General features: G+C 40.1%; 1 long non-coding RNA gene across 1 annotated transcript; it reads left to right on the plus strand.

Annotated features, from left to right (window-relative positions):
* Positions 1-996: 996 nt before the first annotated feature.
* On the plus strand, positions 997-15,632 carry LOC111771384 (uncharacterized). The gene is made up of 4 exons (XR_002805204.2): positions 997-1,351; positions 2,003-2,052; positions 7,093-7,180; positions 14,881-15,632. It is a non-coding gene; the product is annotated as an uncharacterized lncRNA (long non-coding RNA).
* Positions 15,633-18,268: the final 2,636 nt, after the last annotated feature.

The raw sequence follows: 18,268 nt of genomic DNA on the forward strand, positions 1-18,268 counted from the left end.
GCAAGGAAGTAAAGGAGACTTCCTTTGAGTGGTTATGGTAATGTGGGAATGCATTTCAGAGGTCCCCATTTGTGATTGCATGTAACAGCTAACAAAAATGGCTAAGTATTGAACACTTGTTTTATGTAGATGATATAATTGAAGCCATGCAAAAATCCCACGAGACAGAATTCTTGTCATTCCCATTTTGGAGATAACAAATGAAGAGGTATTAGTAATCTACTCAAGGATAATATAAGTAATAGTTATCAGACTCGGTTTCCAAATCTCAGAGATTTCAAATTACGAGTCTAATTTCAAGTCAAAACTTTTAACAGCATGCTCTCCTGCCTCTCTTAACTTTTAATATAGTGGTAGGGAGCTGGTTCAGTGCAAAGGGGCCCAGCTACATGTGTCTGAGTGTAGATGGAAGCATTGAATGGTGAAGTTGCTCCATCTGGCACGTTCAGCATAGAATCACCCAGACAGGCTAGTCTGAGGTAAAGGTCAAGTGAGGGAATCCACAATTGTCCCTAAGATAAGGATAGGGAAGAAAGATAAAGAGAAAGTGACAATGCTGAGCCAAAACAGAGGAGACTGGCTCAGAGGAGAATGAGGAGGATCCAAGTGGGTAACTTGGTGAAAGGACAGACTCTTTAGTCAGCAAGGAACTTTCTTTGTGTTTCCAGACTGTTTTGGGGGTTTTCTTCCTTGATGGCTTAGTTGTTGGATATTTTGGAAACTAATATTAAGTAAGGGCAGGTATCTTTACCCAGTTCTGATGTACCCCACCTCACTTGGGGCAGTCTGTGAGGGCTCTGCAGTAGGACTAGCCAGCAACTCTGTTTCCTCAGAAGTGAACACTATTTCCTCACCACAGGCATGTCCCTCACCTGCTCTAAGAGGGAGTAGCACTCCTGACCATTTCTGGACAGCGGCCCCTTATTTGAGTGGGGTGCCAGGACAATGCGACAGATTCACAATTGAGTGTACTACTATTCCAATACTTCTGTACTCAAAGTTCTAGAACCTGAACAAAAGACCCAGTCCCATTTAACGGCAAATTTGACAGTAACTCAGATGAAATTATTAATGTTTAGTAACCATTGGAAAACCATGAAGCTAGAGGAAGAAAAGATGTTAAAGTGAGGAACTAAAGGCAGCCTGAGTTGGTGCAAAAGACTGAAATTCTGAAGCTGAAAGTCGGGCAAGCATGGTATAGGGGCCTCACTGAACTGGAGAGTCAAACACACAAGAACACGATGGTAGAGTAGGAGCTGTGCAGCCACACTTCTGACAGAAATCTCCTCATTGGGCATCATTGGGATGTTCTGGCCCAAAATACAGATATCAATTTAGACTGTGTTTCTAGGTATATATCCTCCACAGTGAGGGACATGGGTGGCTTTTCTTATCTTAAAGTAGTCTGAAAATGGAAAACCTGTGAGATTTATTTATTTATTTTTTAAGGAGATTGAGCTAGAGTTCCTGATTGCAGGCAAAGGGAGGAGATAAAGTAGTTTTGTTCAGGCTGGAATACCAACATTCATTTCCGTATCACTTTTTTATTTCCTTAAGGCTAAACACATCTGACTATTTACAACTAATTGCTAAGAATCAATCAATCAATCTATCTATCTAGAATTCATATCAATGATAAACAATATCAGAAGTGAATTGTTGACATCCAAAGAACATCTGTACTTAATTCGTATAACTACTTCGAGGAGGAAAGGGGCTCTGCAAGCACGAAAGTCAAAATTATATGATTGTAGGGATCTTATTTGCAAAGATACCATATTCTTTTACTTAATGGACTAGTGAAGGCCCAAAGGCCACTTTTTCTTGAGTTCCCAACTTGGGACTTTTTGCTTCCTTTGTGGCTCCTCTGTCCTGCTGGTGATGTTCATGGCACACTTGACCATCTGGTTGTTAGGCCTGGGTGTTATTATGCTACCATTATTCTCCCAGAAACTTCTTTAACATTTTTGCATTCTCCGTTTTGCTCATTTGTTCCCAATAGAGTAACAGCTAGACAAAGCAAGAATTGAAAGACAACAGATGGTGCATCAGGTAAGTGTTCTTGGCTGCAAAATCAACAAACCACCTCTGGCTAACTTAATCAGGAAGGGAATGCAGTTGAATGATATCAGGCAGCTCACCAACCAGTGTGAAGCCTGGAGACCAGGCCTGGGAAACAGGCAGGAACTGAGGCAGGGCGATCAGCTCACAAGGAACAAAATGTTATTTGGCCTTGCTGCCTGGACCCTTGATACTGCTGGCACCAAGGGTCAATACAACCACATTCCCACAGCTCCTGCACGAATGCTGTCCTAAGCTGCCAAATCCAAGGTAAGAGCATCAGTTTGGTTGTCTTGTTTGGGTACTCACTCTCCAGTTGCCAGCAGACAGGGAGAAGGTCCATCTGGCCCCTTTGTCTCCAGAGAAGGTGGCTGGATATACTTCCTACCAATGAGCCACACACACCGGCGACTGTCCCTGAATAGGAAGCAGCATCAGAAAAGGGCTTCAGATGGACAGAATTGCTGCTGCTTTGCATTGATTTTGGCCTCTCTGTGTCTTACATCAGGGCTTGTGACAATTGAGATTTATCTTCAGATGGCCGAGGAAATGAAGTTGTCGCAGAGTCTGAAATAGGACTAGACCACAGATAAATATTAAGTGGACTCAACTATGAAGGATAGTAGGATTCTAGGGTGTATCATTCCAGGTACTTCTTGGAGAACTACTTTGCTTTATCCAACAAAATCTCTCTGTATTCCTTTGCCCTTCTCTATCAGTGGAGTTACTGAAAGTTGTGCTTCAGCTCACTTTCCCTCCTACTGGTAGCATGAAGCACTGAAAAGCCATACTGGCACATTCAACTTAGCCCCCAAAGTCAAAATATCATAAATTGTATCTATGGGCCATCTGATATTTAATGTCATTGATAGTTGTATATCCCTAAGGAAGCTTTATCTTGATTTATTACTGTTGCTATCATGCCTATTTTATTGCACATATTTATTGTAGGGCGCTCAATCCTTTGTAAAAATGTGAGAGGATAAGTGATTGAATATACTAACAACCAACTAGTGGCTAACTAGCAGACTAACAAATCATATAAATAAATAAAAATGTATAAAATTTTAAGTTTTGGCCTACCACGAAGCATGTCTGAACATACCCATGTAAGACTTTGCCCATTTTTCAACAATAATTGACCAGTTGTAACTGACCAGTTATTCTTGCTTCTTCTTGCCCAGGGATTCAGGTGGAAGGTCTGACTGCCATCACTCTGTCCCACCTCCTCCCCTAAAAGTCTTGTCATGACTAGGTATGACTTCCCAGCTTAGAGGAGAACACTCTCTATGTGCTATTATTTATAGTCAGCCCTTGTGGGAGAATAGTCCCCCAAAGTTTCCATGCTTTAATCCCGGGAGCCTATGAATATGTTACACTACATGTTGAAAGAGACTTTGCAGATGTAATTAAGGTTACAGACTTTAAAATAGGGAGATTATCCTGGCTTATCTGGATGGTCCCGATCTCATCACATGAGCCCTTAAAGCAAAGAACTTTCTTCAACTGGAGACAGAGAGATACTGCAGAATGAAAAGCTAGAGAGATTCCACGTGTGAGGTCATTGCTGACTCTGAGAAGGCGGGGCGTAGGGTCAGGGAGCAGAAAGAGATTTCAGCCCCCAGCTGACAGCCAGCAAAGAAGTGGAGACCTCAGTCTTACAACTGCAGGGAACTGAGTTCTTTGAACAACTTGGATAAGCTTAGCAACCAATTTTCAGAGCAAACTGATGGGAGCTTAGCCAGTGCACACTTTCATTTTGGCCTGTGAGACTTGGAGCAGAAAAACCTGCTGTGTCCATGCGAGATAATATGAGATATATATCTAACGGGTTTTAAAATGTCCACAGGCCTTCAAAGATAGGAGAAGTTTCTGAGCACACCCTTCTCTGTTAGAACAAGTTCAAATGAATTTCTCAGAGGCTCTTTGGGTAAGGGTCTATGGCTTGAAGCAAACAAAGTGAGCCTGAGGTGGACTGGAAGCCGTCTGGAACCTCTTCATTTTACTCATCACCATCAGTTGTATGTCAAGCTTTCAGTAGTTCATCAGGAAGATAGCTGTTGGACAGTGTGCAAAGATGTCCCTCAGGTAGGGAGTGAATGTCAGTCCTTGGAAAAGAGTGAAAGGAAATCCTCCTCATGAATAAAAATCTGTCTATGTAGATAGCATTCCCAATGTGGTGAAGAGTTATCTCCAAAATTTGGAGAGACAAGTTAAAAGGTGGGACCCATTAAAAAGATGAAAGTGTGAATAGTGATAGTGACCAATGTCAGCTACTGAGAAAGTTAAGATATTTTCTGAACACAGGCTCAGTGGCAGTTACATTACCTAGCATTAGGCAGCTCCCACATTCAAGTATGGACTTCCTGCCTTAAAAGCAGTAACCTAGAGTATCACCTTTATGAAGCACCTGGATTAAAAGTACTTAGAAGTCACAAAGTTACTCTTTACAAAGCATCAAATGGATTTCCTTTATTTTTTTTTTAATAAGGATAATCTGTGGACTACATGGTAGCCATCTCCATTAAATAGCCAGCTTTAAAAAGAGAGAGAGAGAAAGAAAAATCTTTGAAAACTTTACTTGCAATGTCTTTTCATTCTTTCTTTGATGTATTTGGAGTGAGGAGAATACATTAGTGCCTTTTAGCTTGGCAGCCAACTCTCTCAAATGTAAGTAAATGGAAAAGAACTGACTACAGTGTTTACTTCATTTTCAGAATTCTAATGTCAAGACTGTTTCCTCAAAAGGCCAAAAAAAGAAAAAGGTAGAAACAGTGCTGAAGTTCTAAACAATGCGTTTTCTTCTCTGGAGTGGTCAACTTCAATTAAATGGATGTTGTCATGCAGGAGAGTTTCTCAGGAACAGCAGAGATTGTTAATCCTTAGACCGCAAAGCACATGACCAAGGTGATGGCTAAACTGGTACCTGGTAGCTCTGCTGGAGATGGGCCTCAGGGAAAAGGGACAGAAAAGAGTTAGTCTTGATTCTCCAGCAAAGACTATGTGGTCTTCCATGGCCTGTTCTTCATCTCGGCAGACTATTAGATATCTATCCTCATCTACTCTCCTCTTCTCCACCAGAAATAGAATTTTTGCTGGTACATGACCTCCCACTTAAGATGAGATTTCTTAGTCTCTCTGAAGGTTAGAAGTAGTTAATTTTGACAAGCAGTCAAGTTTCACAGCTTAGCTATTACCCAGCCCGCAATCCCTTCACTTTTACCCATAGTTCTTTGCCCTTACCTAGGTCTATATGCTTTTGCCAAGTCATTGATCCAAAAATGATTAAACTTATGTTTGAGGAGGTCTGCTAGGCACCATCCTCTGCTCTGGGGATAGTCATGTGGACAACCCTTGAACACTCATGTGTTCCATGAGCTATTCTTTTAGGGTGGGTCAGCCCTCACTGACCATGTCAGGTCTTCTGAGATCCTCTGCTAATGTGTGTCTGCCCCTTCTGGGAAAACTGGTGGATCCTAACATTGGCCTTCTGGACATATCTCTACCTAAATAGCAACACTTGTGGTGGGAGTTTCAGGAAAATATGGCAGGACAGGTGGAGAAAATCATGGGTCCCAATGGGCCCTTATGGTGTCTCTCAAAGTACTATGCCCCAAATTGTTGTTTCCTATTCCTCTGTGAATGGAATTGTTTGAAACTCCCACTGATGTTTCAAAAGAGATATATAGGTTTGGAGGAAATCTTAAGATTTTGACAGTCTTCATCTTTATTGATTAATTAAAAGCAAGATTTTGCTTTTTATTAACCAGTTAATATTTGACTTAAAAATAATTTAAAAAAAGGAATTAATTCACAGACACAGGGAACATTTGGGTGGTTGCCAGAAGCAGGGGGTGGGAGGTGAGTGAAATGGGTGGAGAAGGTCAAAAGGGACAAATGTCCGGTTGTAAAATAAAGAAGTCATGGTGATATAATATAGAGCTTGGTGACTATAGTTAATAATACTGTATTGTGTATTTGAAAGTTGCTAAGAGAGGAGATCTTAAAAGTTCTTATTACAAGAAAAGAAATCTGTAACTTTGAATGGTGATAGATGTTAACTAGACTCATTTTGGTGTTCATTTCACAATATATACAAACATCGAATTATTGTGTTGTACACCTGAAACTAACATAATGTTGTATGCCAATTATATGCCAATTTTAGAAAAGGAATTATCAAAGTTAGTGAAAATATGACTGAATGCTTTCCTCAGCCTCCTCAGGCCTACCAAGTTTAGAAATATAATGCAATGCTTAAAATAGACACAAATCCTTAAGTTTTATGATGCCTAACTTTCAATAAAGCTGTTTCATGATTTTAAACTGGTCCTATATGGCAGAATGCATAAAAACGCTTATTTATGATAAAAATAAATGTTTTTAAACTTGGTTATGCAAATGCCTTAAACATTTAAGAATTCCTGATATTAAAAAAATCCAGTCTTAGAAAGAAAGGTGGTATATACTATTTCAAAAGCATTCGGCACAGATTTCTTTTATAGGGAGCTTATGTTCTGTTTCAGTATTGTTTGATTTATAAAACTTAACTTACTGACGACTCCTGGGAATGTACACAGACACAGACTGTCCCCTAGAATTGAGAGTGAAGAATCTTCCTTCCATAAATAACTGCTTAACACCTTACAGGCATACACACCCACACACAATTTTATAGATATGGAGTTTGTTCACACAAAATTCTACAGGGAAATGGAAGCTTTTCCTACCTAGCTGGTGTAAACAGTGGCAAATCAGGAGAAGAGGTAGACAGATATCTTTACCCTGTCTGTTTACCCAGTGGAATGAGAATTCATTTACTTATTAGAAGTTTGTGCATATTAACTTTAAATTTACTTTAAGGAATATATGCTTAAAATATACAAACCATCCCAGTTGATCAATCAACAAATGTTTAACTGGGCATTCTACAGGCTAGGTCCTATTCTAGACAATGAGACTTCAGAAGTGAACCAGACTTACCTTGGTCCTAGAGCAGCAGGATTTTATTTTCTTGTCAATCAATTGCAGGGCTCAACAAACAACAGCAACAACAAAAAGGAGTTGACCAGAGTATAGCATCATAGGTGCACAGAAAGAAAAGTTTGAAGATCACCAGGTGTGTGTACCTTCCCATCCTAATTACGGAGCACACCCACACCTTCTACCTTTTTTCGTCAGTCAACTTCTGTTATTTCTCCTCTGCTTCACTCTCCTCTTGTTGGTCGCTCTCTCCCCATTGAAGTGATAATCTAAAACAGGAAACAGAAGTTAGTGCCGATAGTGAGACGACCAAGTGGGGGAAACTAGATTTCAGTTCTGTGCCCTTCATGGATAAATGGTTTGGTACCCTGTTGGAACATTTGGACAGCCATCTGAGCTGGGAGGGTGAGGAGGTCTTACAGACTGGGAGGATCATTCTGGCCTGGCCGGATGTATGGGGGCTGGGGGGTCAAGTGCGAGGGGCCTGAAGAGAGCAAACAACCCAAATCTGCCCTGGTATCTTTGGGATAAAGCGCATTTAGCCAGGAAAATGAAGAAAAGAGAGCCAGAAGGCCAGCCACTTTAGAAAACCACGGTGGTGAGGCAAAGGTGGCAGAGCAAAATTCCCCGTATGAAGCTAACATATGCAGTAGGTGGGAAGGAAGCAACAGGTCTCAAAAACACGATGAGTCCCCATGCCCGGCTCCCAATGCCAAGCGCATAGTCAACTCTGTATCTGGTGCTAAAATCTTCTACTCGTGTGTGTGGGCTTTAACCCAATCTACAGTGATTTCAAAACAGCCTACCTGTTAGACTGCAGATGCTTCTTATACTGAATGTGTAAAAAGCTGCCAAAAGTAAAACTAACAACAGATGAGCCTTTATCTTAGGAATTATAGCATGTCAGCAGGTGGGGTTTTATTGATGGGAGTGCTAATAAACAGTAGGTAACGTGGAGAAGAGCCACTAGAGGCACAGTCTGTGACGTTTACCTTTGCACTGACCAGAAGGGAGGTGTTTCTGATTCTATGCAATTGGTGTTTGATTTTAGGATGGAGACTGAGGGCAAAGTGAGCACGACATCGCGCTAAGCCATGAAGTCTCTTTTCTCCACTGGCATATTAGGAAGCACGTGGAATAAGATAGTACCTCTTGTTTTGTTGCTGCTGGTCAAATCGTGTGGTGGCTGTTATTTTGTTTATGGCACTCATTTGAGTTAAACGGAGAGAGAGACAGAGAGATTCTGTGATCACTCTCCCACCATCTCTCAGAGGAGGTCCCTACCCATATTCAAAGTGAGATACATCTGTTTACAAGGCAGGCTGAAGGCTGGTTGGAGGAATATTAAATGGCTATTGTCGTTCTCTACGGCAGAAGCTGGCAGCTTTATTTCCATCCAGCAGCCCATCAGGTCCTGTCATGTCAGACACGGTTATCACACATGTCATGGGTCCTGTAACTTGGAGAGCACCAATTCCACTCAATTTAATTGTGTTACTCTGGAAATGATTTCTCCTGACCTAGAGCAAAACGTATATTTGTGAATCTGTTCATCTGAATCTATCATAGGAACAAAGTAAACCGAATATTCCCCATGTTAATACAAAATTTTAATGACTTGAATAACCATCTCAGTGGTAAAGTGTTCAAGAAATCTGTCTCAAGTCAAGCTATGCGACTTTGTTTTTAAGCTGAATCATGTGATTTTTATTACTATTGTGTGAGAATGTAGTGCATATAGAGCGCACATATACCTATGTACATATACATGCCAGCCATTATGCAAGTATGAAAAAAATTACATCTTGGGGCCGCCCCAGTGGCATAGTGGGTAAGTTTGTTCCCTCTGCTTTTGTGGCCTGGGGTTCACTGGTTAGGATCCTGGGTGCAGACTTACACACCGCTCATCAAGCCACCCTGTGGTGGTCTCCCACATAGAAGAACTAGAAGGACTCACAGCTAGGATATACCACTATGTACTGGGGCTTTGGGGAGAACAAAATAAGAGGAAGATTGGCAATAGATGGTAGCTCAGGGTCAATTTTCCTCACCAAAAACATAAAAAGTAATTACATCTTGTTCTATTTTGTATTCCCCACAGCAGTTAATATATACTGTTCTTTATTGCTGTGTAGCAACCTATTCTAAAACTTGGGGGCTTAAAACAATGACAATTATTTTTCATGATTTTGTGAGTTGACCAGGAATTTCTTCTGTGCATGGTGTCACCCAGGTGATGAGATGGCTGAAAGGTCCAAAATGGCCTCATCCACATGCTTGGTACTTAATGCTAGCTGGGGTCTCAGCTAGGGGCTGTTGACCAGGGCCTCATTTCTCCTCCAGGCATATAAATAGGCTGCTTGGTCTTCCTTAAAGCATGGTAGTCTAAGGGTAGTCATCTTCTTATATGACAGCTGGCTTATAAGAGTGCAAAAGCAGAAGTTTCTAGGACTTAGCAAGGCTTTGATATGAAAAATCACTTCAGGCAGCATCACCTCTGCCATATTTTATTGGTTAAAGTAGATCACACGGCCAGCCCAATTTAAAGAAAAGTCCAAATATTGGGAGGTGAAGTCCACTAGGGAGCTTCTGAGACAAATATGTACGTACATCTATATCTCTACCTATCTACTATCTATCTATCTATCTGTCTATCTATCTATCTATCTATCTATCTATCTATCTATCTATCTATCTATCTATCCATCTACCTATCACTCCAAACACTTCACGTGCTTAAATACGGTCTTTATTTTGTAAGACAAGCCTATTCAGTGTGCTCAATTTTCGATACAGGGCCTGATCTGAGAATGAAGAATTGAGGTATCCACAGACGATAGCATTTCAGAGGAAGAAAAGAATTTAGAGATCATGTAGTTAAACTTTCTTCTTTTCAGGAGAAAGAGCTAACCTATTACTTAGCACTATGTCCACTAGACTCAATGCCATTTACCTTGTTTTTATGACAATACTAAGCAACCATTTTGCATTGACTCGTTTGTTCTGACATCAAAGAAGTTGAAAAGTAAATGGTTGTAATGCCCCAGTCAAGTGGCACATTCACAATCTGATCGTTACTCTGGGATTTTGCTAACGATCTAGCATCTAAATTAAAGTTATTACAAATAAAAACTCTGATTCTAGAGGCAGATAATCAGGATAGACTTGATAACTATGGGAATTTCCTGGAAAAAACGGAAGGAAGCATGTGTTGAAGAGAACTCGACTGTAGGTAGGAGAGAGAATTCTCCCTGGAGATATAACTTTGTAACTGAATAAGAAAAAAATACATATTTTAAAAATTGTCAACAAACTTTAGTTCACTTACAAATTTTGTAAATTATGCATTTACAATATTGGATGTGAACATAAACGTTGTCTGTAGGTAAATTGATCTTTAAACTACTTATTTAATTTATATTAGTCCATTTCAACCTGTATTCTGTTCAGTGATCCCCAATGTACTAGACAATTTCCAGAGATGAAGAAAAAAGATATTTATGTCCATCCACAGGAAATTAGTTAAATTAATTATGATACATCCACAGGATTTACCATACAGTTTTTACAACAGAAGTTATTGAAGGATATTTCTAACAGTTTTATTAAAGCATAATTGATAAATAGAAAACTGAGCGGGGCCAGCCCTATGGCCAAATGATTAAGTTCACGTGCTCCGCTTCGGTGGTCCAGGGTTTTGCTGGTTCAGATCCTGGGCTCGGACATGGCGTCACTCATCAGCCCACACTGAGTCGGTGTCCCACATAGCTCAGCCAGAAGGACCTGCAACTAGAATATACAGCTATGTACTGGGGGCCTTTGGGGAAAAGAAGAAGAAGAAAAACATCTGAGCATATTTAACGTATACAATTTGATGGGTTTGGATATATGCATATACTCATGAAACCATCATCACAATAAGGTAATAAACATATATAGAAAGTCTTTAATACAGAAAGAAATGCTCAGGATAAGTATCTAGTGAAAAAAAGAGTGCTTAAAGGCAGTATGACATGGACAAACGCACAGTACAGTCCAATGTTTTGAAATAATCTTTGTGTATAGCAAAGAATGAAAACCGTTAATGGACTATTGTTGGTTTCTAGGCCCGAGGCAAATTTTTCCCTGTACTTTTCAAGTTTTTTACTATCAAGAGATGGCACATGTTTGTCAATATAAAAAAGAAATAAAAATTATTTGAAAGTACAGAAGGCTATCAATCTATCTGTCTGTCTGTCTCTATCTATTACCATCTTTGTTTCTTGCCTGTTTTTAACTACCTATTTATTTTTCAACTCTTAATTTTTTTATATTTATGATGTTCCTAAAAGGCAGAAGTAGTCACATAAAAATTTTGTTTCCAAAGAAATATATTGTAAACCATGAAAATTCTAGTACTGTGCATTTCATTAAAATCACCCCAAAGGACAAAAACTGGCATATCTGAGTCCTATGGTAGCTTTTCCACAATGAGGAGATGGGCATATACAGAGAACCCAGTCCTGACCATTGCCCATTGCACCCATGGCATCATAGCATAATGCCATTTGATCCCAAGTCATCTTTGATCAATGTTTAATGATCAGAGTTTATGTAGCAATCAAAGACAACATGAAACAGCAGATATTTATAGCTTATGGCCAATTGAGGCTCTGCAAAAACAGCTTTTTCCATGGTGCAATACAGTTCAATTGATGCCATTGGCATTCCACAGCACACAGAAACATATCAAAGAAATTTGTTATGCTTTGAGCATGAAAGCAAAGTAAAACACAGATAATTTGAGAAACTAGAAAACTTATCAGGGCTGGGATCCACAGGCTGCCTGTCAGTTGGCAGACGCAGTGCCACGGAGCACTTGGCAGGACAGTGCATGCATGCAAATGTGGGCCCTGCGCGGTGACAGCAGGTTTTCCTCCAACTGGAGGATGTTGCTATTCAAGGGGGCTGATGAATGAAACCAGAATTGCATCAACTGCGGTGGAAAGGCGGACAGGAGCAGGAGACAGCTGCGCGGGTGACCGCTTTACAAGTAGAAGCTATCAATCAGAAGGCGTGAAAGGCCCAAATCCAGGGAAACCAGGATCCCACCCCCTTGATACCAATCCTAATAGAGTGCCAGTCACTGATGCAAATATGGGGCCGAGCAGCATGATGATAGTTCCTGCTTTCCCTGCAGAATGATCTCAGTGAAAGTTGGCCCTTGTCCTCAGTTAGGGACAATGCCGCATTGCAGCTGAGAATATTTTTATATGACAGCGATTATTGCTGCCCTATCTTGGAGTTGTTTAGGCCTATTTGGGACACTTCTTTAGGTGCTGGAGCGTTGATGGTGCCAGCCTTCACCCATCAGCCACTGAACTCAGGGTATCCACAAGGAAGGAGCTAAACCATGGGGAAGGAAGAAGCTTCTTTCTAAGGGAACAGGGAACAGGGGTTAAGAGCATGGCTTCTGGAGCCAAACTGCCTGGATTCAGATCCCCAGCATGATCTCTGTGAACGCAATTTTCTCATCTGTCAAATGGGCTAATAACTGGTTACAGAGATTGAACTCTAGAGCAGTACCACTCAACAGAACTATCATGGGTGCCACATATGTAATTTTCTTGCACCTGCATTTAAAAAATAAAGAAAAAAATGTGACATTTAAGTAATATTTTACTTAGCCAAGCCTGTTCAAAATATTATCATTTAAACTTGTAATTCATACTAAAACATTACTAATGGATCTGTTGTTTTGGATCGAGGCTTCGAAACCCAGAGAATATTTCACATTTATAGCACATCTCAATTCAGACTAGCCACTTTTCAAGCCCTCAATTAGCCATGTTTGGCTAGGGGCTACCATATTCAACAGCATAGCTCTACAACACAAGAGACATGATACTATTTACGAAGAGCCTAGAATTTTTGGAAACTAAACTAGTTAAAAATGTTCCACAAATTTAACAGATAATGTCCCTGAGACCAAGGCTGAGAAGGTGAAGGTTTATAATGTCCTCTGCTAGTAGAAGTAACATTCTCTTTAAAAAAAATGTCTAAAGACAAATATTCTGATGTTTGTAATTTCTAAAATTCAATCCATCTCTGTCAAAACTATCTGTGTGAGATAATAGGCCAATTATTTTTAGACTCTTTAAAATAATTTAGTAGACATAAATATACATGTGGATATACAACTGGGATATGAAAAAAAGTCAGCTTCAGCTATAGATAAATTATTAATCAATATGGAATGCTAAATTCCAGGGACCCAAGTGGAGTCATGAGAATGAACCACCCCCTTACCTTACAATGACTCTCATCTTGATCACCATTAGTAGCATTAATAACATTAAAAAATAAATACATGTATTCTAGAATGTTAATAATGATAATCTTGTCATCTTTGAAAATTATGAGACCCGGTTTCTCTGCACAGTGGGATGCAGATATTACAGAGAAAAATAATTAAAATATTAATTACACGTTGGATAGAGCATTGCCTATCATTATTATATTATCATTATTGTTGTTATGTTGTCGAATACTGCTTTATGCAGATTTTGCTTTATAGAGACTTTACCAGAAATAAAATCTTTTGTAATTTTCATATTTACTCTGTTAGGTAACACCAGCTCCCTGGGACATTAATGCATGATGTATCAGATGGAGACTATCAGATGCAGCAACCAGGAAATATATTAACCTGGCTTTGCTGTGGGCCTACACTCATTAATCTGAAATGTTGAGCATGTAGCATGTGTCCTTGAGTCAAACGGATGCCTGGATGGAAAATATGTGGAACATCCATTTTAGGCGTGCACTTGGTTAAGTTAATCATCAGTAAATGTTTGCATTAGGTAGAAAATACTGTAGACTCAGGTTTCACATGTCTCCAGCACCCACTTCTAGGGTTTCATCTATTTGTGCTATAACAAATTCCTCTGTTTTAGAAGCTGTTATGCACCTAAAGTGAAAATTGTGGCAGACAATATTATGGGAGATGTGGGTTGGTTCAATAAAGTTTATACCCCAATGCTTAGTTCCCCACTTCCCATCTAATAAAAGGCAAAGCGGCTTATTGTTATGACTTCAAGATTTGACACCAGGGAAGCAGAGTGACAGCGGGAAAGAGAAGCAGAGCCTGTCCCCATCACCAACGTCTCCTGTCCAGGGAGAAGTAAGATCTTGTCCTTGATCTGCAATTTCCTGGCTCCACCCAAGCTTGAGGTTCACTTGTGTAAAACAGGGTGCTGATCATACCTACTGCACAGTTGTGCAGAAAGCCCGGTGTATGATGTCCTTAAATGTGCATGTACCTTATCCCTATATCAGACATATCAGGTCATATTCTTCTGTGTCTTGAATATTTAGCTGCATGAAACTAGCCCATATTCATTTATTTGATCTTTCTTTCAACAAACATTCTATAAGGGTCCACCTACGTGACAGAGGGTCATAGGTGGTTAAGTTAGGAGGAGGACATAAGGTCCCTGCCTCCAGGGATCTCAGTCTGAGGGGGAGACAAACAAGAAAACTGGCCCCAGGCCATGGCAGAAGAGGTGGGCAGGGTTAGATCCTGCATGGCAGCGCTCCACCAGCGTCCGAGTGCATGAGGAAGCCCTGCCTTTTAATTTTGTGGAATGCAGAGGATAACGGGTATAGAAATCCTAAGAATGGTGATTCAGTCTCAGTTGCTGGATCCAGTTGCCTTTAGCTGTATGTATTGGAACTGTATGTAGGTATATATTTAACACACAGGCCAAGCCGTGATGGTTAATTTGCTTCTGTCTAGGATTTCTTTTTGAGGATCTCTACTTTAATGATTTCTTCAACTTATTTTTAATATCTTAGGTGCACATGGGAAGAGAATTGGAACATGTGATGTATTTCCTTCAGGTCTCTGCTTAAATGGCCTGTGAACAAAGAGTGCCAAACCACCCGTCAGAAACAGCCCTCCCTCCACTTGTGTTGGACTCAGCCTTGTGCCCTGCTTGACTTTTCTTCATAGCTACTGTTGCTGCCTGAGAATTAACATACCGTTTGCTTCTCCCGCTAGACCATGAACTCAGGGAGGATGGGAATTTATCTGCCACTGTACTCCCAGAGCCTAAGATAATGCTACCATGTAGATGGCTCCCAATAAATATCTTTTGAATGAATGACTGCATGAAGAAATGAAACAGTCCTTGAGGAAAGAATCCCACATGTATAGGGGACAGCACTTGGATGTCGTATTAGAGATGCTCAGGTTTTAATCCTGAGTCTCTGGCTTTCTAAATGTGCAGCAAGGTGCATATTACTTCCCTTTGAACCTCAGTTTTCTTATCTATAAAATGAGGGCCTTAACTATCATATGGACTATCTCATTTGGAAAGTCAACCCATTTAATTATCTGAATGTATATTACATAATTGGTTAATTTTGGAAGCCATTGTGAGAATTAGGTGAGATAATACGAGCAAGACCTTGGAACAAGTTATGTGTCTCTCCAACTCCAGGCATTATATTTGGGGGGATTTATTTATTGTGTTTACATAATTTTTATGTTTTCTAAATGATCTTTAATCAATATGTGCTAATCAAATAAATGTTTGTTTCAATTATGGAAGCTTAGAAATATCTTTTCAAACAAATTAACTAGGGAAAAATTCATACTTTCAAAGACTTTTCAGGATCCTACTGGCAGCATTTGATCCTCAAAAAATATTTTCTCTATGTTTAGTCATCATCTAAGTTTTCATTTGTTTTTCTGTTTACCACTGAGTCTATACCTCTAATTTTCTTCTTTCTCATATTTGGCTACTGTGGAGCTTCACAGAAATTGAAAAAAAAAATATCAGGAAAGGAGTTTAAATTCAAAGTAAATTTCACTCATTTTTTTGGTCAGATATAATGCTCATGAAGCAGAAGTAGTTAGAAGTATTCGTGATACTTTGGGGTTTAAATTTTGGATCTTTTTGTCTGAATTTCAGGTACTTGAAAATTTTCAACAAGTCCCAAAGTGGTGTCATCTAAATTCTGAAGGTGTGGAGCATTCTACCAAATGGTCAGTCCATTTCAATGATTGAGACAACTGATCATTCATTGGAAACACAGTCCCACGTAAATCAGCTCTTTGACTCCATTGGCCTGTCAAATGAGTCTCTTTCTACAGTGTCTGTTTTGCAAATGGGAGAGAAATTCCAGCAGAGTCAGGGCTTCCCCCACTCCATTTCAGCCTTGGTTAAGATGGGCGAAGGCACTGACCTGAGTCTGTTTGTCAGAAATCCCTGAGTAGAAAGCCAGGGAGTTAAGAGAGCTGGTTCTGATTAACCTATATGGAGAGTCCAATGTAAATGCTATTAAAACCTCATTGAATGGTATAGGAACTGATTACTTACCCAGGGAGTTCTAAGTAAATCGAAGCAAATTGCCTGAGATTTAATTTAACAAACATTTACCAAGCATCTGCTCTGTTCACAGCGCTGTGCTTGGAGCTGTGGGAGACGCAAAGATGGAACAGACGTGGGCTGCCCTCTGGGGGCTCACGCTCTGTAGAAGGAGCACCCCCCGAAAGAGCATGAATCTTCAGCTGTAGCTTGGGAACATTTTACTCACTGATCAAAATGTGGGGCAGATTGTTGAGGGTTTGTGGCATACAGCTAGAGATCCACTGACCTGCACAGACAACTGTAATAAATGCCAGCATGTCTCGGGTGCTGGAAGGACCATATGGGAGAGAAAAAATTCCCCAATTCTGACTGAGCTTACCAAGGGGCCCTTCTTGGAAGACGTAGGTCTAAAAGACCACTGGGTTTTCAACAGGCACATACTAGAGAGAATGATTTTCCAGCCATGGGAAGAGTGGCTGAGTAATACTAAAACATAGTGATAAGGAAGTGCTTAACTCTGTGTCAGGCATTGTTCTAAGCCCTTTACATGTACTAACCCACTTATTTTTCACATGAACTCCGGGAATAGGTACAGATATGATCCCCCTTTTACAGATGAGGAAAGTGAGGCACAGAGAGTATTAAGGAACTTGCCCATGGTCACTCAGCTAGGAAGTAGGGGAAAGAGATGCTATTCTGTTCTTTATCATATTGCTGTGCTGCCTTTTAAAACCTTGAAGTAGGAAAATTCAGGGTGTATTCAAGCTTCTGTGCATATATTGGCAGGGTTGGAAGACAGCTTCATGGAGGTTTATAAGAGGTGTGGTTTGAAAAGTAGGTAGAGAACAAATGTGAAGATTTTCTGTAGAAAATGGAAACCACAGAGACTGTGGACAGATAAAGTCTCTCTTTTAGGAAAAAAATATTGTTGGCTGAATGTGGAATGTAATAGAGGAGAAAGATATTAAAATAAGGGAGGGCAATGATTAGGTTTTTGCAATAATCCAGATGACAGATGGGTAACAAGGGACCCAAACCTGTGGCAGTGGGGACAAAAAAGAGGGGACCAAGAAAAGAGACATTGAGAAGACAGCCTGTTGCACTACCACAGAAGCCTTTTCTTGCCCCACAAAGTGTTTTTGTGCTTGCTGCCTAGACGAGGGCAAAACCTATTGTTGACCAAACATGTACCGAATCAACAGCCCAATGTCGCAAGTCTCAGACAAAACGCTTGGGCTAAGACTCAGTCCTTTGTAGCACAGTCTGAAGCAACTTCCAGAACATTTCTGTAAACAGCACTGCACACACCCCTATTAATGCCGTGGTCCCAGGGTACAAACTTGGGAGTCCAGCCTTGTTCAGATGCTTCTGAATTCTGCGGCTTATGGAGAAAAAGAAAAGAGAAGAACCAAAAGTTAGTCTAGTCACTTAAAATTCTAGATGTCATGATCCTTAAAGCTTCTTTTTAGTTCTAATTTTCCAAATGTTTCCAAAGCTTGTGTTTATATGGGTACCAAATGAGTTAAAATTTTAAGCACATTTCGTTCCACGATCATTTATGCAAAATGTTTTCCCTAAAATGTTAGATCGTCAAATGATAGCACAGTCTGTTTTCTTGTTAGTGTCTCTATTAAAAATGGCAAATCGACTTTAAAACAAATGATACCTGAGAATGTATTTTAACTTCTATCCAGCAGATAGGAGGTTTGAGACCCGCATGATGCTGCTGGGTTAAGCAGTAGTTGTGCTGCAAGTACTTAAAATGGGAACTTATCTGGATAACTTTTGATATTATTATTCCAACAAGACACTAGAACAATATTTTTCAAATGATGGCTATTTGAAACCACCATTGGGAGAGTAATAAA

The sequence above is a fragment of the Equus caballus genome, chromosome 1 (assembly GCF_041296265.1).
Source record: "Equus caballus isolate H_3958 breed thoroughbred chromosome 1, TB-T2T, whole genome shotgun sequence".
NCBI classification, from domain to species: domain Eukaryota; kingdom Metazoa; phylum Chordata; class Mammalia; order Perissodactyla; family Equidae; genus Equus; species Equus caballus.